Below are 20106 nucleotides of genomic sequence, written 5' to 3' on the forward strand. Positions count from 1 at the left end.
CATAATTTGGCTATTGTTGAGAGTGCTGCTATAAACATTGGGGTACAAGTGCCCCTATGCATCAGTACTCCTGTGTCCCTTGGATAAATTCCTAGCAGTGCTATTGCTGGGTCATAGGGTAGGTCTATTTTTAATTTTCTGAGGAACCTCCACACTGCTTTCCAGAGTGGCTGCACCAATTTGCATTCCCACCAAAAATGCAAGAGGGTTCCCGTTTCTCCACATCCTCTCCAGCATCTATAGTCTCCTGATTTGCTCATTTTGGCCACTCTGACTGGCGTGAGGTCATATCTGAGTGTGGTTTTGATTTGTATTTCCCTGATAAGGAGCGACGCTGAACATCTTTTCATGTGCCTGTTGGCCATCCGGATGTCTTCTTTAGAGAAGTGTCTATTCATGTTTTCTGCCCATTTCTTCACTGGGTTATTTGTTTTTTGGGTGTGGAGTTTGGTGAGCTCTTTATAGATTTTGGATACTAGCCCTTTGTCCGATATGTCATTTGCGAATATCTTTTCCCATTCCGTTGGTTGCCTTTTAGTTTTGTTGGTTGTTTCCTTTGCTGTGCAGAAGCTTTTTATCTTCATAAGGTCCCAGTAATTCATTTTTGCTTTTAATTCCCTTGCCTTTGGGGATGTGTTGAGTAAGAGATTGCTACGGCTGAGGTCAGAGAGGTCTTTTCCTGCTTTCTCCTCTAAGGTTTTGATGGTTTCCTGTCTCACATTTAGGTCCTTTATCCATTTTGAGTTTATTTTTGTAAATGGTGTGAGAAAGTGGTCTAGTTTCAACCTTCTGCATGTTGCTGTCCAGTTCTCCCAGCACCATTTGTTAAAGAGGCTGTCTTTTTTCCATTGGATGTTCTTTCCTGTTTTGTCAAAGATGAGTTGGCCATACGTTTGTGGGTCTAGTTCTGGGGTTTCTATTCTATTCCATTGGTCTGTGTGTCTGTTTTTGTGCCAATACCATGCTGTCTTGATGATGGCAGCTTTGTAGTAGAGGCTAAAGTCTGGAATTGTGATGCCTCCTGCTTTGGTCTTCTTCTTCAAAATTACTTTGGCTATTTGGGGCCTTTTGTGGTTCCATATGAATTTTAGGATTGCTTGTTCTAGTTTCGAGAAGAATGCTGGTGCAATTTTGATTGGGATTGCATTGAATGTGTAGATAGCTTTGGGTAGTATTGACATTTTGACAATATTTATTTTTCCAATCCATGAGCAGGGAATGTCTTTCCATTTCTTTAAATCTTCTTCAATTTCCTTCATAAGCTTTCTATAGTTTTCAGCATACAGATCCTTTACATCTTTGGTTAGATTTATTCCTAGGTATTTTATGCTTCTTGGTGCAATTGTGAATGGGATCAGTTTCTTTATTTGTCTTTCTGTTGCTTCATTGTTAGTGTATAAGAATGCAACTGATTTCTGTACATTGATTTTGTATCCTGCAACTTTGCTGAATTCATGTATCAGTTCTAGCAGACTTTTGGTGGAGTCTATCGGATTTTCCATGTATAATATCATGTCATCTGCAAAAAGTGAAAGCTTGACTTCATCTTTGCCAATTTTGATGCCTTTGATTTCCTTTTGTTGTCTGATTGCTGATGCTAGAACTTCCAGCACTATGTTAAACAGCAGCGGTGAGAGTGGGCATCCCTGTCGTGTTCCTGATCTCAGGGAAAAAGCTCTCAGTTTTCCCCGTTGAGGATGATGTTAGCTGTGGGCTTTTCATAAATGGCTTTTATGATCTTTAAGTATGTTCCTTCTATCCCGACCTTCATAAGCTTTCTATAGTTTTCAGCATACAGATCTTTTACATCTTTGGTTAGATTTATTCCTAGGTATTTTATGCTTCTTGGTGCAATTGTGAATGGGATCAGTTTCTTTATTTGTCTTTCTGTTGTTTCATTATTAGTGTATAAGAATGCAACTGATTTCTGTACATTGATTTTGTATCCTGCAACTTTGCTGAATTCATGTATCAGTTCTAGCAGACTTTTGGTGGAGTCTGTCAGATTTTCCATGTATAATATCATGTAATCTGCAAAAAGTGAAAGCTTGACTTCATATTTGCCAATTTTGATGCCCTTGATTTCCTTTTGTTGTCTGATTGCTGATGCTAGAACTTCCAACACTATGTTAAACAACAGCGGTGAGAGTGGACATCCCTATCGTGTTCCTGATCTCAGGGAAAAAGCTCTCAGTTTTTTCCCATTGAGGATGATGTTAGCTGTGGGCTTTTCATAAATGGCTTTTATGATGTGTAAGTATGTTCCTTCTATCCCGACTTTCTCAAGGGTTTTTATTAAGAAAGCGTGCTGGATTTTGTCAAAGGCCTTTTCTGCATCGATTGACAGGATCATATGGTTCTTCTCTTTTTTTTTTTATTAATGTGATGTATCACGTTGATTGATTTGCAAATGTTGAACCAGCCCTGCAGCCCAAGAATGAATCCCCCTTGATCATAGTAAATAATTCTTTTTATATGCTGTTGAATTCGATTTGCTAGTATCTTATTGAGAATTTTTTGTATCCATATTCATCAGGGATATTGGCCTGTAGTTCTCTTTTTTTTTACTGGGTCTCTGTCTGGTTTAGGAATCAAAGTAATACTGGCTTCATAGAATGAGTCTGGAAGTTTTGCTTCCCTTTCTATTTCTTGGAATAGCTTGAGAAGGATAGGTATTATCTCTGCTTTAAATGTCTGGCAGAACTCCCCTGGGAAGCCATCTGGTCCTGGACTCTTTTTTGTTGGGAGATTTTTGATAACCGATTCAATTTCTTCACTGGTTATGGGTCTGTTCAAGCTTTCTATTTCCTCCTGATTGAGTTTTGGAAGAGTGTGGGTGTTTAGGAATTTGTCCATTTCTTCCAGGTTGTCCAATTTGTTGATATATAATTTTTCATAGTATTCCCTGGTAATTGTTTGTATCTCTGAGGGATTGGTTGTAATAATTCCATTTTCATTCATGATTTTATCTATTTGGGTCATCTCCCTTTTCTTTTTGAGAAGCCTGGCTAGAGGTTTGTCAATTTTAACTCTTGGTTTCATTGATCTGCTCTACAGTTTTTTTAGATTCTATATTGTTTATTTCTGCTCTGATCTTTATTATTTCTCTTCTTCTGCTGGGTTTAGGCTGCCTTTGCTGTTCTGCTTCTATTTCCTTTAGGTGTGCTGTTAGATTTTGTATTTGGGATTTTTCTTGTTTCTTGAGATAGGCCTGGATTGCGATGTATTTTCCTCTCAGGACTGCCTTTGCTGCATCCCAAAGCGTTTGGATTGTTGTATTTTCATTTTCGTTTGTTTCCATATATTTTTTAATTTCTTCTCTAATTGCCTGGTTGACCCACTCATTCGTTAGTAGGGTGTTCTTTAACCTCCATGGTTTTGGAGGTTTTCCAGACTTTTTCCTGGGGTTGATTTCAAGCTTCATAGCATTGTGGTCTGAAAGTTATGCATGGTATAATTTCAATTCTTGTAAACTTATGAAGGGCTGTTTTGTGACCCAGTATATGATCTATCTTGGAGAATGTTCCATGTGCACTCGAGAAGAAAGTATATTCTGTTGCTTTGGGATGCAGAGTTCTAAATCTATCTGTCAAGTCCACCTGATCCAATGTCTCATTCAGGGCCCTTGTTTCTTTATTGACCATGTGTCTAGATGATCTATTCATTTCTGTAAGTGGAGTGTTAAAGTCCCCTGCAATTACCACATTCTTATCAATAAGGTTGCTTATGTTTATGAGTAATTGTTTTATCTATTTGAGGGCTCCTGTATTCGGCACATAGACATTTATAATTGTTAGCTCTTCCTGATGGATAGACCCTGTAATTATTATATAATGCCCTTCTTCATCTCTTGTTACAGCCTTTAATTTAAAGTCTAGTTTGTCTGATATAAGTATGGCTACTCCAGCTTTCTTCTGGCTTCCAGTGGCATGATAAATAGTTCTCCATCCCCTCACTCTCAATCTAAAGGTGTCCTCAGATCTAAAATGAGTCTCTTGTAGACAGCAAATAGATGGGTCTTGTTTTTTTATCCATTCTGATACCCTATGTCTTTTGGTTGGCGCATTTAATCCATTTACATTCAGTGTTATTATAGAAAGATACGGGTTTAGAGTCATTGTGATGTCTGTATGTTTTATGCTTGTAGTGATGTCTCTGGTACTTTGTCTCACAGGATCCCCCTTAGGATCTCTTGTAGGGCCGGTTTAGTGGTGACAAATTCCTTCAGTTTTTGTTTGTTTGGGAAGACCTTTATCTCTCCTATTCTAAATGACAGACTTGCTGGCTAAAGGATTCTCGGCTGCATATTTTTTCTGTTCATCACATTGAAGATCTCCTGCCATGCCTTTCTGGCCTGCCAAGATTCAAAAGAGAGATCAGCACGAGTCTTATAGGTCTCCCTTTATATGTGAGGGCATGTTTATCCCTTGCTGCTTTCAGAATTTTCTCTTTATCCTTGTATTTTGCCAGTTTCACTATGATATGTCATGCAGAAGATCGATTCAAGTTACATCTGAAGGGAGTTCTCTGTGCCTCTTGGATTTAAATGCCTTTTTCCTTCCCCAGTTCAGGGAAGTTCTCAGCTATTATTTCTTCAAGTACACCTTCAGCACCTTTCCTTCTCTCTTCCTCCTCTGGGATACCAATTATGCGTATATTATTTCTTTTTAGTGTATCACTTAGTTCTCTAATTTTCCCCTCATACTCCAGGATTTTTTTTATCTCTCTTTCTCTCAGCTTCCTCTTTTTCCATAACTTTATCTTCTAGTTCACCTATTCTCTCCTCTGCCTCTTCAATCCGAGCCGTCGTCGTTTCCATTTTGTTTTGCATTTCGTTTAAAGCGTTTTTCAGCTCCTCGTGACTGTTCCTTAGTCCCTTGATCTCTGTAGCAAGAGATTCTCTGCTGTTCTCTATACTGTTTTCAAGCCCAGCGATTAATCTTATGACTATTATTCTAAATTCACTTTCTGTTATATTATTTAAATCCTTTTTGATCAGTTCATTAGCTGTTGTTATTTCCTGGAGATTCTTCTGAGGGGAATTCTTCCGCTTGGTCATTTTGGATAGTCCCTGGAGTGGTGGGGACCTGCAGGGCACTTCCCCTGTGCTGTGGTGTATAACAGGAGTTGGTGGGTGGGGCCGCAGTCAGACCTGATGTCTGCCCCCTGCCCACCACTGGGGCCACAGTCAGAAAGGTGTGTACCTTCTCTTCCCTCTCCTAGGGGTGGGATTCACTGTGGGGTGGCGTGGCCCATCTGGGCTACTTGCACACTGCCAGGCTTGTGCTGGGGATCTGGCGTTAGCTGGGGTGGGTAGGCAAGGTGCATGGGGGCAGGAGGGGTAGGCTTAGCTCGCTTCTCCTTAGGTGATCCACTTCAGAAGGGGCCTTGTGGCAGCGGGAGAGAGTCAGATCCGCTGCCGGAGGTTTGGCTCCGCAGAAGCACAGCGTTGGGTGTTTGCGGGGCGCGAGCAAGTTCCCTGGCAGGAACCGGTTCCCTTTGGGGTTTTGGCTGGGGGATGGGTGAGGGAGATGGCGCTGGCGAGCGCCTTTGTTCCCCACCAAACTGAGCTCTGTCGTCCGGGGGCTCAGCAGCTCTCCCTCCCTTTGTCTTCTAGTCTTCCCGCTTTCTGAGCAGAGCTGTTAACTTATGACCTCCCAGACGCTAAGTCGCGCTTGCTGTCGGAACACACTCCGTCCTTCAGGCCCCTCTGCTTTTGCCAGCCAGACTCGGGGGCTCTGTTTGGGCGGCAGGCTGCCCCTCCGCCCCAGCTCCCTCCCGCCAGTCAGTGGAGCTCGCACGGCCTCGCCGCCCTTCCTACCCTCTTCCGTGGGCCTCTCGTCTGCACTTGGCTCCGGAGACTCTGTTCTGCTAATCCTCTGGTGGTTTTCTGGGTTATTTAGGCAGGTGTAGGGGGAATTTAAGTGATCAGCAGGACGCGCAGTGAGCCCAGCGTCCTCCTACGCCGCCATCTTCCATCCTCCCCTTGATTGACTTTTTGATTTTAACAATTTTTTATTTGTGAAAGTTTCATTTTTTTTTTTTTTTTTTACAAACTTATTCATTCCTAACATTCTCTCATTGGTGATCTTTGGACTGTAGTAACTTTCATTTCTTTAAATGTTATACACATAGCTGTTCTGTATTCTTCATTTAATGATTTCAATTATCTGCAGTTTTTAAGAATCTAAATGTTATATATAGTTTGTGACTGTCAAACTGTGTGTGGTTGGTGACTTGTCGTTGTGAGCACAGTGCTTAAACAGTGTTATGGGCTGAATGCTCATAACAAAATGCGAATTTGAGAAACCTTCCTGTGGGGACAAATTGTTTCTGGTCCTGCTGACAACCAGGCATTGCCCCTGACCTGGACCGCTGTGTGCATTTCTGAGGGTCTAGGCTCAGTGAGCTAAAGTGTCCCTCCCAACGTGGAGTCTGGCCCAAGGCTGTTTCCAGACAGTGCTGTTCTGCTAAGGTCTCTGCCCCAAGGCACCCCTGTTCTGTTTCAGTTGTGTTCTGTTCCGACTCCTGCCTGGCCCTAATAATTTATCAGTCTGTGTCCAGTTCCTCCTTTTTTAAAGGAAGAGGGTTTGGGTGACCTCTTGTGCCTCTTTCAAGACCAGTGATCTCTCAAGTAGTGTGTCCTTTCCAGGCATAGGTTGCTTTGCAATGGGAGGGTCCCTTAGTGCACTTAGGTAGCCATTGTCAGAAACATAAGTTAAGTGAAATATTTGTAGTTTTCCCAGTTGTTGGCTGACATTTAACTTTGAAAACAAAATCTAAGCCATGCTTGTGAATCACCCTTTGTCAAACCATCTTTTCTCTCTGGTTAAAAAAAATTCAACCTATATCACACAAACTCAGACTAGCACTTTTCCCTGGCTAATCCCAGATTCACCTATGAACGACAGAGCTAAATTTCAAAGTTTTTCTGATTTCACTATAAACTCAATGAGATACTGTTTCTATTTTTTTTTAAGTTTTGTTTTTTTTTTTCTTGCATTATACCACTTAGTCATTCCTTGAAGGAAATCAAGAAGTAAACCCTCCAATGTCAGCTGTCCTCAGTGAATGATGCGCTGGGGGGGTCTGGATATGAGCTGCCACTCTCTGGGACTTGCCTGCCATAGGCCTGGCCCTATCTGTGTATAACTCCATGCATTTTTTCCTATTTAATAATGTGTTTCTTAGAAAACAAATACTTTACAAAAGTTTTTGTCATCAGTAGTCACTTTGCAAATGAAAATGCCATAAAGGCATATCAATTATAAATAAATCAGTAAATGATGAAATCATCAAGATTTCAGGTTTTACCCAACTTTAAGGATGAAAACTAGGTAGGTCTGTTTTTTAAGTGGGTCTTTTGAGGACACTAAAATCATAGCACTATTTCAGCAGCTAAGTGTCTGAAGTCTGGAATCAGATGGCCTGGGTTTGAATCATGGCTTTGCCACTTACTAACTCTGGGTCCTTGGACAAGTTATTTAACCACTCTGAGCCTCAATTTCCTTATCTTTAAAATGTGGACAATGAGATAAAGTATCTGATTCATAGGATGTGGATTGAATGAGATAATAGAGATGAGCACTTAGAACAATGCTGGACATGGAAAATGCCCAGTAATGTTAACTGTTGTTAAATATTTCTATTTCTTGAGGTCAGCCTGTTTTTGAGCTGACCTCTTTTCACCCCAGACAGAATTGGTTCTTCCTACAGTGCATGGCTTCAATATTTTTTTTTCTGTTACATATACAGTTGACCCTTGAACGACACGTAAATGAACTGTGTGGGTTCATTTATGTGTGAATTTTCTCAATAAATACATACAGTACTGTAAGTATATTTTCTCTTCCTTATTATTTTCTATTTTTATTATAGATATTGACTCTTTATTAGCTTTATATACTTAAATATCTCATTCCAGCATGTGACTTGTCTTTGTTACTTACGGTTTTTCTTTTCTTTTTTTCTTAGAGTACATAATTTATTTAAATTGAAGTTCGTTAACATACAGTGTAGTATTAGTTTCAGGAGGAGAAACCAGTGGTTCATCACTTCCATATAACACCCAGTGCTTATCCAACAAGTGCCCTCCTTAATGCCCATCACCCATGTAGCCCATCCCAACACCAACCCTCAGTTTCTTCACTGTGTTTAAGAGTCTCTTATGGTTTGCTTCCCTCTCTGTTTTTGTCTTATTTTTCCTTCCCTTCCCCAGTGATCATCTGTTTTGTTAATTAAATTCCACATGAGTGAAATCGTATGATACTTGTCTTTCTCTGACTGACTTATTTCATTTAGCATAATACATTCTAGCTCCATCCACATTGTTGCAAATGGCAAGATTTCATTCTTTGTGATCACTGAGTAATATTCCATTGTATATATATACACCACATCTTCTTTATGCAGTCATCAGTTGATGTCCATTTGGCTCTTTCCATGATTTGGCTATTGTTGATAGTGCTGCTAAAACATTGGGGTGCATGTGCCCCTTCAGAATCAGCATTTTTGTATCCTTTGGATAAATACCTAGTAGTGCAATTGCTGGGTCGTAGGGTAGTTCTATTTTTAATTTTTTGAGGGCCCACCATACTATTTTCCAGAGGGGCTACCCCAGTTTGCATTCTCATCAATAGTTCAAGAGGGTTCCCGTTTCTCTGCATCCTTGCCAACATCTGTTGTTTCCTGAGTTGTTAATTTTAGCCATCCTATCAGGTGTGAGGTGGTATCTTATTTTGGTTTTGATTTGTATTTCCCTGATGATGAGTGATGTGGAGCATCTTTTCATATGTCTGTTAGCCATCTGGATGTCATCTTTGGAAAAGTGTCTCTTTATGTCTTCTGACTACTTCTTTATTGGATTATTTGTTTTTTGGGTGTTGAATTTGATAAATTCTTTTTTTAAAATTTTTGTTTAATTTATTTTTTAAGTTTACATCCAAGTTAGTTTACATATAATGCAACAATGATTTCATTGTTCAGGAGTAGATTCCTTAATGCCCCTTACCCTTTTAGCCTACCCCCTCTCCTACAACCTGTCCAGTAACCCTCTGTTTCTTCTCCATATTTAAGAGTCTCTTATGTTTTTGTCCCCCTCCCTGTTTTTTACTATTTTTGCTTCCCTTCCCTATGTTCATCTGTTTTGTATCTTAAAGTCCTCATATGAGTGAAGTCATATGATATTTATCTTTCTTTGACTAATTTTGCTTAGCATAATACCCTCCAGTTCCATCCATGTAGTTGCAAATGGCAAGATTCCATTCTATCTGATTGCTGAGTAATACTCCACTGTATATATATACCGCATTTCCTTTATCCATTCATCCATGGATGGACATTTGGGCTCTTTCCATACTTTGGCTACTGTTGATAGGGCTTCTATAAACATTGGGGTGCATGTGTCCCTTTGAAACAGCATCCCTGTATCCCTTGGATAAATACTTAGTAGTGCAATTGCTGGGTCATAGGGTAGTTCTAGTTTTAATTTTTTTGAGGAACCTCCACACTGTTTTTCAGATTGTTTGCCCCAGTTTGCATTCCCACCAGCAGTGCAAAAGAGGTCCTCCTTCTCCTGATCCTCGCCAACATCTCTTGTTGCTTGAGTTGTTAATGTTAGCCATTCAGACAGGTGTGAGGTGGTATCTCATTGTGGTTTGGATTTGTATTTCCCTGTTGATGAGTGATGTTGAGCATTTTTTCATGTGTCAGTTGGCCATCTGGATGTCTTCTTTGGAGAAGTGTCTATTCATGTCTTTTGCCCATTTCTTCACTGGATTATTTGTTTTTTTGCGTGCTGAGTTTGCTAAATTCTTTATAGATTTTGGATACTAACCCTTTATCTGATATGTCATTTGCAAATATCTTCTCCCATTCTGTTGGTTACCTTTTAGTTTTTCTGATGGTTTCCTTTGCTGTGCAGAAGTTTTTTATTTTTATGAGGTCCCAATAGTTCATTTTTGCTTTTGTTTCCCTTGCCTCTGGAGACGTGTTGAGTAAGAAGTTGCTGTGGCCGAGGTCAAAGAGGTTTTTGCCTGCTTTCTCCTCTAGGGTTTGGATGGCTTTCTGTCTTACATTTAGGTCTTTCGTCCATTTTGAGTTTATTTTTGTAAATAAATAAATTTTTTTTTCTTAGAAGTGGTCCAGGTTCATTTTTCTGCATATTGCTATCCAGTTTTCCCAGCACCACTTGCTGAAGAGACTGTCTTTATTCCATTGGATATTCTTTCCTGATTTGTCAAAGATTAGTTGGCCATACGTTTGTGGGTCCATTTCTAGATTCTCTATTCTGTTCCATTGATCTGAGTGTCTGTTCTTGTGCCAGTATCATACTGTCTTGATGATTACAGCTTTGTAGTACAGTTTGAAGTCCAGTATTGTGATGCCTCCTGCTTTGGTTTTCTTTTTCAAGATTGCTTTGGCTATTTGGGATCTTTTCTGGTTCCATACAAATTTTAGGATTGTTTGTTCTAGCTCTGTGAAGATGCTGGTGTTATTTTGATAGGGATTGAATTGAATTTGTAGATTGCTTTGGGTAGTATCAACATTTTAACAATGTTTGTTCTGCCAATCCAGGAACATGGAATATTTTTCCTTTTTGTGTGTGTCTTCTTTAATTTCTTTCATAAGCTTTCTATAGTTTTCAGTATATAGATTTTTCACCTCTTTTGGTTAGATTTATTCCTAGGTACTTTATGGTTTTTGGTGCAGTTGTAAATGGAATCAATTCCTTGATTTCTCTTTCTGTTGCTTCATTGTTGGTGTATAGGAATGCAACCGATTTCTGTGCATTGATTTTATATCCTGCAACTTTGCTGAATTCATGGATCAGTTCTAGCAGTTTTTTGGTGGAATCTTTTGGATTTTCCATATAGAGTATCATGTCATCTGTGAAGAGTGAAAGTTTGACTTCCCCCTGGCTGATTTGGATGCCTTTTATTTCTTTGTATTGTCTGATTGCTGAGGCTAAGACCTCCAATACTATGTTGAATAACAGTGGCGAGAGTGGACATCCCTGTCTTGTTCCTGACCTTAGGGGGAAAGCTCTCAATTTTTCTCCATTGAGGATGATATCAGTGGTAGGTCTTTCATATATGTCTTTTGTGATCTCGAGGTATGATTCTTCTGTCCCTACTTTCTTAAGGGTTTTTAGCAATAGAGGATGCTGTATTTTGTCAAATGCTTTCTTTGTGTCTATTGAGAGGATCATGTGGTTCTTCTTTCTTTTATTGATGTGATGCATCACATTGATTGTTTTGCAGATATTGAACCAGCCCTGCATCCCAGATGTAAATCCCACTTGGTCGTGGTGAATAATTTTTTAATGTATTGTTGGATCTGGTTGGCTAATATCTTGTTGAGGATTTTGCATCCGTGTTCATCAGAGAAATTGGTCTGTAGTTCTCCTTTTTAGTGGGGTCTTTGTCTGGTTTTGGAATCAAGGTAATGCTGGCTTCATAGAAAGAGTTTGGAAGTTTTCCTTCCATTTCTAATTTTTGGAACAGCTTCAAAAGAATAGGTGTTAACTCTTCCTTAAATGTTTGGTAGAATTCCCCTGGAAAGCCATCCAGCCCTGGACTCTGGTTTTTTAAGGAGATTTTTGATTACTAATTCGATTTCTTTCCTGGTTATGGGTCTGTTAAAATTTTCTATTTCTTCCTGTTTCAGTTTTGGTAGTTTATATGTTTCTAGGAATTTGTCCATTTCTTCCAGATTGCCCATTTTATTGGCATATAATTGCTCATAATATTCTCTTAGTATTTTTATTTCTGCTGTGTTGGTTGTGATCTCTCCTCTTTCATTCTTGATTTTATTTATTTCGGTCCTTTCCTTTTTCTTTTTGACCAAATTGGATAGTGGTTTATCAATTTTGTTAATTCTTTCAAAGAACCAGCTTCTGGTTTTATTGATCTGTTCTACTGTTTTTTCTTTGTTTGTTTGTTTGTTTGTTTGTTTTTGTTTTTGTTTTCAATAGCATTGATTCCTGCTCTAATCATTATTATTTCTTGTCTTCTGCTGGCTTTGGGTTTTGTTTGCTGTTCTTTTTCCAGCTCGTTAAGATGTAAGGTTAGATTGTGTATCTGAGACCTTTCTTCCTTCTTTAGGAAGACCTGGATTGCTATATACTTCCCTCTTATGACTGCCTTTGCATCCCGGAGGTTTTGGGTGGTGGTGTTATCATTTTCATTGGCTTCCATGTACTTTTTAATTGCCTCTTTAACTTCTTGGTTAAACCATTCATTCTTTAGTAGGATGTTCTTTAGGCGCCAAGTATTTGTTATCTTTCCAAATTTTTTCTTGTGGTTGATTTTGAGTTTCATAGCATTGTGGTCTGAAACTATGCACAGTATAATCTCAATCTTTTTGTGCTTGTTGAGGGCTGATTTGTGTCCCAGTATGTAATCTATTCTGGAGAATGTTCCATGTGCACTGGAGAAGAATGTATATTCTGCTGCTTTAGGATGAAGTGTTCTGAAACAATCTGTTAAGTCCATCTGGTCCAGTGTGTCATTCAAAGCCATTGTTTCCTTCTTGATTTTCTTCTTAGATTATCTGTCCATTGTTGTAAGTGGGATGTTGAAGTCCCCTACTATTATGGTATTTATAATCAGTGAGTTTATGTTTATGATTAATTGATATATATATTTGGGTACTCTCACATTTGGAGCATAAATGTTTACAATTGTTAGATCTTCTCGGTGGATAGACCCCTTAATTATGATATAATGCTTTTCTTCATCTCTTGTTACAGTCCTTATTTTAAAGTCTAGATTTTAATCTAGATATAATCTGATATAAATATGGCTACTCCAGCTTTGTTTTGTCGACTGTTACCATGAAAGATGGTTCTCCATCCCCTTGCTTTCAATCTGAAGGTGTCTTTAGGTCTAAAGTGGGTCTCTTGTAAACAGCATTTAGATGGATCTTGTTTTCTTATCCATTCTGTTACCCTATGTCTTTTGATTGGAGCATTTAGTCCATTGACGTTTAGAGTGAGTACTGAAAGATATGAATTTATTGCCATTATGTTTCTTGTAGAATTGGAGTTTCTGGTGGTGTTCTCTGGTCCTTTCTAGTCTTCGTTGCTCTTGGTCTTTTTTTTTTTCTTTTTTTTTCCATCTTTTCTCCCTTCAGAGAGCCCCCATTAAAATTTCTTGCAGGGGTGGTTTAGTGGTCATGAAATCCTTTAATTTTTGTTTGTCTGGGAAACTTTTAATCTCTCCTTCTATTTTGAATGACAGTCTTGCTGGATAAAGAATTCTTGGCTGCATATTTTTCTGATTCAGCACATTGAATATGTCCTGCCACTCCTTTCTGGCCTGCCAAGTTTCTGTGGATAGGTCTGCTGCAAACCTGATCTATTTTCCCTTGTAGTTTAAGGACCTTTTTCCTCTTGCTGCTCTCATGATTCTCTCCTTGCCTGAGTGTTTTGTGAATTTGACTGTGATATGCCTTATTGATGGTCGGTTTTTGTTGAATCTAATGGGAGTCCTTTGTGTTTCCTGGATTTTGATGTCTGTGTCTTTCCCCAGGTTAGGGAAGTTTTCTGCTATGATTTGCTCACATAACCCTTCTACCCCTTTTTCTCTTTCTTCATCTTCTGGGACCCCTATGATTCTAATGTTGTTCCTTATTGATGAGTCACCAATTTCTCTAATTCTTGTACTCTTTTGCCTTAGTCTCCCTCTTTTTTTTCTGCTTCATTATTCTTCATAAGTTTGTCTTCTATATCGCTGATTTGCTATTATGCCTCATCCATCCTTGCTGCCGTGGCATCTATTCATGATAACAGCTCAGTTATAGCATGTTTTATTTCATCCTGACTAGCTTTTACTTCTTATCTCCACAGAGAGGGATTCTAATCTGTTTTCGACCCTAGCTAGTATTCTGGTTATTGTGATTCTAAATTCTGGTTCAGACATCTTTCTTGTATCTGTGTTGCTTAAGCCCCTGGCTGTCATTTCTTCCAGCTCTTTCTTTGTGGTGAATTCCTTCATTTCATCATTTTGAAGGAAGAAAAGGAATTGATAAGGTAAAAAAAAAATGAAAATTAAAAAATTAAAAACAACACACTCAAATCAAATGCATGATGCTAGATTCTAGGTGTGTTTTGGTCTGGTTATTGAAAGGAGCTTGATAGAAAAAAAAGGGAAAAAAAAGAAAAAAAAGTTTAAAAATTTGAGAAAATGAATACAGTGAAATAGAATAAAATGAAATGGAAGTAAAATAGAATTTGAAAAATTTACAAAAGAAGTAAAAAATATAGTTAAAAAAATAAAAATATTTTTAATAAAAATTGAAAATAAAAATAACTTTTTTCTCTCTGTATTCAAGAAAAGAAATGAAAAAGAAAAAAAAAGAAAATTGAATAGATGGACCCGTGAACAGACTGAAATATGATTGAAATTACATTGGTTTCCCCTAGAAGTCAAACTATGAAGCACTTTATAGTCCACAAACTAGGCAGGCGGAGAGATTTGTGATGTTCCTGAAGAGCGAGGTTGGCCCAGTTGGGTGGGGCTTAGTGCAACAACTCCATTCTCCACTAAATGGCGCTGCTTAGATTACTGGGGTGATTGTTGTGGTGCTTGTAGGTATGTATGAGCATGTGCAGGAGGGGTGAAAATCGCATCACCCAGCTATCCAGTCTCTAGTATTGGAACTCTGTGCTCTCCCCAGTGAGCAACTGCACACCTGTACTTTTTCTCCAGCTTCTGTCTACTCCCTGCTTTTACACTGTCTGTGACCAAGCCATCAGGTTGTCAGGCCGCACCTCCTTCCTGAGTTTTATCTCACATGTGGCTGTGTTTCCCAACCCCTCACTTCTGAGGGGCTGTGGCTTTCACCCACTCAGATCCTCTGGGGGAGAGTCTCACCAAGCAATGGCTGAGTGTCAGCTGCACCCAGGAATGTTTACGGGACCGTGCTGCTGCTGATTCCCAGAGACTGTGGCTGGGTGGCAGCCTGCCCCAGAAAAAGTTCATGTGATCATGTAGCAGCAGTGCTTCAGGGATTATGGAAAATCACAACACACATCTGGCACCAGGCTTCACCCTTAATGACCTTGCTCCAGTACCAGTGAATGTGGTTGTTCTCTGGGGTCTGCTGGGACTGGGTGGCTGCATAGCCTCTACCAAATGCCCTTCTAGCAGTGGAACCGTTTCTCCCTGTGTGGCCTGAGAACCTCCCGGACTCCACTCTGCTCCTGGGGATTTGCCCTTCCCACCAGAGCACCGCCAAGTATTGAGCTGTGGAGTTTCAGACTCTGTGCTCCCCCTGTTTATAGAGTCTTAATGGAATTTAAACCCTCTCCTTTCTCCTTTCTCCCTTTTTAGTTCAGTCCCTGTGGCTGTTTCCAGTTTTCCACTTTCCAGCTGCTTTTGGAGGGGAGGTACTTTTCCCGAACTCTCTCCCTATCTGTGTCCTCTCTCCACAAGCAAAACAGCTCCCTTCCTTCCGTGGCTTCTCTCTCCCCCAGTTCACTTCTCCGTGCCATGTACCTGCTGAGTTCTGTGGTTCAGGTTGTGCAGATTATTGTGTTAATCCTCAAATCCATTTTCTAGGTGTGCAGGATGGTTTAGTGTTGATCTGGCTGCATTTCATGGACGCGAGACACACAAAAAACTTTCATGCTGTTCTACCATCTTGGCCTCTCCCTGAGTTTGATCAGTTCTTTATAGATTTTGGATACTAACCCTTTATCTGATATGTCATTTGTAAATATTTTTTCCCATTCCATTGGTTGCCTTTTAGTTTTGTTGATTGTTTCCTTCACTGTGCATAAGTTTTTTATCTTGATGAGGTCCCAATAACTCATGATTTTCTTAATAATATTTCCTTTTCTCTAGCTTACTTTATTGTAAGAATACAGTATTCAATGCATATAATATACAAAATATGTGTTAATTGACTATGTTGTCAGTAAGGTTTCTGGTCTGCAGTAGGCTATTAGCAGTTAAGTTTTTGGGAAGTCAAAAGTTATACCTAGATTTTTGACTGGGGGGGGGTTGGCACCCCTAGCTTCTGTGTTGTTCAGGGATCAGCTCTACTTTACCTTCAGGGGTGAAATTTTAATTCTGAAACTGCTCTTGAAGGAAAATCCAATTTTGGCATAGTGTATTTTTCAAAATCCTTTCTCGAAGTTTCTCACTCAAAGCATTGGATCACTTATTTTTTCACAGTAAGAGAAGCCATTATAAGCTTCTGAGCACATTCTTGGTTTTCAGAACAATTGGTACTGGGCTCATCTGTCCCTTTTCTTTAGCCTCTGCTCAAGGAATGACTTAGGGCTCATACATATGCATCCCAACCCTTGATTCCAGAGGATTCTGATGCTCAGCTTCTTACTTATTTTCACTCTTTCAAGTTTGCATTTCAAACTTGCTTTTTCTAACCACCAAACCTCTGTCCCTGTTGAAATATAATTACAGAATTATAACACTTAAAAAATATATGTTAAATGAATGGAATGGTGAAAAGGGTAGGATTTTAATTTTTTTTCGAATTATGGTAGAAAGATTCAGCTCTTGAAAATGCTGTTTGTAATCAGGAGTTTGTAAATAAAACATATGATTGAGTTTAATTATGTCAGGAAGGTAAACTGGATTGTGGGACCTAAGATAATTTATTGCAGGCAAAAGTAAAATATAGGCTGAAATTTAAGTTGACAAACTAGATTTTAAAAAGCTCACTCTGCAAGTCTTTTTAATATTGCTGAAAAATTACAGGCTCCAGTTCATTCATACCAGTGGCTGGCCCAGCCCTTGGGCCTTGGAGGTGATTATTCTAGTCTCTTTCTGCCCCAGTAGCAGATCTTTTGATCCCACTGAAGCAGTAATATATTCCTTAATGAAAACACAGAAGTATCAAATATTTTCTAATCACAGGATAAAAAAATGTTTTATTCTTTGAACCTTCACTTCTCCCACCAAGATGTAACTAACAGATAAGAGAAAACAGGACCCTGCAGATAGCTGGGGCATAGGAGCAACGGCACTTTAAAGACTGCAGATATTCCCACATTCTCAACAAATCAAATCTTAGTGTAAGATTGGTGCTTTGGGAGGATGGACCATAGTTATCCCACGATTTTGGCATCCCTGGCACACCACTGAGAGCTTGGGTAGGAGTGTGTTCTTACTAGAGATGGGTGAGATGATATTACTTGAAATTCTTTGAAATCTGGAATTAGAGTAATGTGCTAGGGTACCACTGTGGTTTGTGAAAGGACTGTAAAAGTGGCCCATTATTATTTGAACATTTGTGTTGAATTTATGTGTATGCTCATTCATGGAATGATAACCAGCACAAGTTGTAAACGAGGTCATTTGTGTTCTATTTGTGACTGCCGCCGTTTTGCCATACAATTTTGGGTAAATCAGTTATTTTTTTGTGTCATTTTCAGAAATGGTAAGAACCTTGGAGCAGGAGTTCTGCTCCAGGGTTTCCATGTGAGCACCTCCATCTCTTGGAGACCTATAAGCTCAAATGTACTGTTGGCATCTGTTGTCTGAATGTGTATCATATATATGTGCTATTATTTTTCAAATGTACATAGATGATATCTGATCTAAGAAATACAGAATGGCAAGAAGCTGCTAATTCAGCAATGCCTTTAAATATCTGCATTTTGTTAATCCACGGATGCTAAAAGCAAAACTACTGTCAAGTGGAGGTTGACATTTTTAGTGTTAAAAGTGGTATGGTTTCCTTTGTACTGAGTTAATAGAAGTTCTTTTAGTTTAGAACCTTGTTCTTAGCCAAAGGACTATATAGGGTGCACATTTGCATATAGAAAGGTTGTTTCTTAGAAAGAAAATTGTAATACACTACTTTGATCCTTGTGGATATATCTATATATATCTATACATCCATGTCTATATATCTATCTATGTGTATCTATTTATCTTCCCTCTGGGGACACCTGGTGGTGATACTGAGAAGTGCAGCCTTTTGGTCTAGAGGCCATCTTTTACTTAGGACATTGGCTAATTCAGATTCCTCCAGACCTTGGAGAGGGGAGCTCCTTCTGTGCTCTGCCCAGCTGATGAGTTTGTGCTCTAGTTGTCCACACTCATGGATACTGAGATCTTATATCCAAGGTATTCTCCAATTCTGAATGTAAGTGGAGGTGTTTTCACTAAAGTTAGGATGGAGAAAACGTTGCATGATTAGAACCCTGGGGTAGGAATTTTTAAATAAAAATAAAAGTAAAAACTATGACTGCTTTGGGTTTAAGTCTGTACTAATTTAGGAAGCCTGCAGGAAACTTTTCTGTATCCGGTAAGTTGGGTGAGACCCCTTCTCTGTGCTATAATCTCTGGTATTTTATTAGACTCACCTCCTCCAGGGCAGATGCTGTGGGTTATGTACTCTTACTATCTGGACCTAGCAGAGTAGGCACTCAGTAACATCATATTGAGTTTTTTAATCTTTTTATTTTATGCATGAATAGGATTATTTATAGTTCCTGGGGCTATGAATTAATGTTGAATTTATGAAAATTATAAACATTAAAAACTTAGATTTTTTTAAGCCTTTAGTTTATGAATACTGTTGCTGTCTTTATAAAGTTACTAATTTTTGTATTGACATAGCATTTACTTTCATTATTTATTAATGGTTTATTAACTCAAGTTTAGCTGATTAAAACCTCCTAAACAATTTAGTGTACGTTGGTCTCATTTACCAAAAAAAATTAAGCATTTTAAACTGCATTTACAAACACAATTCACCTGATTTTTCTCCAGCTATTCTAAGCCCTAATAAAGCCCTAGCAAAGCTTATGAGCCAGGTTGCTTAACACACCTAAGCAACTCTTTGAAATCTAATAAACCAAACTTAGAAATGTGGTAAATCAGCTTCTTTTAAACATCAGATACTGTGTTCAGATGGACTCAGATTTTCTTACTTCTTTCAAATGAAAATTGCAAGTGTAATCCCAAATGCAAATTTCAGTTTCAAACCACAGAGGCCAAGATGTTGGGTCCTCTAACTTGTCAAATTGTGGTAATTAGCTTAATAACAGAGACATGGTATTCTGAAGATTACAGAATTTAGGGGCGCCTGGGTGGCGCAGTTGGTTAAGCGTCCGACTTCAGCCAGGTCACGATCTCGCGGTCCGTGAGTTCGAGCCCCGCGTCAGGCTCTGGGCTGATGGCTCAGAGCCTGGAGCCTGTTTCCGATTCTGTGTCTCCCTCTCTCTCTGCCCCTCCCCCGTTCATGCTCTGTCTCTCTCTGTCCCAAAAATAAATAAACGTTGAAAAAAAAAAATTAAAAAAAAAAAAGATTACAGAATTTAAGTTTGTAATTGAGTTTATTCCTTAACATGAAAGCCTGGTGTACTTTATCTCTAATATTTTTCTCTACTATCCCTATTAAGAAACATACTCAGGCCAAAAGCAGTTACTGTGTTGAAGATTTGTGATCCGGATTCTGTTATTAACAGTTTGGAGATTCTCACCTGGACCCTGGGCTGGGCACTAAATTCTGGTAGGAAGATACTCCCTAAGACACAGGGACACAGGCTGAGCCCTTTCTGGAGTCTGATTCCCTCTGCTCTGTCACTAGGAGTCCAGGCTTATGCCTCCTAACTGGGATTTAGCTTTAAAATCAAACACATCTTATGATCCCTCTTTTTGGGTGGATGGAATTTGCACCCCACTTACGCCTCAGCTAATTGTCTTCACTTCTTGAGTGAAATGAACATATTTCTTCTGATTGGATTCTTTCCTGTACATATATGCTTTTTGTGTGGTTCTTGATTACAGTTCTGTAGTCATTTTCTTTTCAGTATAGTACTCAACGTTGAATGTCTGGTGAATTAACTTTGGTCATAGGGTACAGGATTATCACTGACATATGGAATTCACTAATTTCTCTCTCTCTCTCTCTCTCTCTCTTTTTCTCATGCACTCTTTAGTCCCCATCACCTATTTCACACATTCCCCCACCCACCTTCCCTGTGGCAACCATCAGTTTGGTCTCTGTAGTTAAGTGTCTGTTTCTTGGTCTCTCTCTCTTTTTCCTGTGCTCACTTGTTTTGTTCTTTAAATTCCACATACGAGTGAAATCATATGGTATTTATTTTTCTGTGACTGACTTATT

At 39.1% G+C, this 20106-nt stretch overlaps 1 protein-coding gene across 3 annotated transcripts in view; it reads left to right on the plus strand.

Moving 5' to 3' along the window:
• Positions 1-20106, plus strand: part of SLC35D2 (solute carrier family 35 member D2) — a 63169-nt gene that overhangs the window by 35889 nt on the left and 7174 nt on the right. The window lies entirely within an intron of this gene.

Source organism: Prionailurus viverrinus, chromosome D4 (genome assembly GCF_022837055.1).
Source record: "Prionailurus viverrinus isolate Anna chromosome D4, UM_Priviv_1.0, whole genome shotgun sequence".
Lineage (NCBI taxonomy): Eukaryota > Metazoa > Chordata > Mammalia > Carnivora > Felidae > Prionailurus > Prionailurus viverrinus.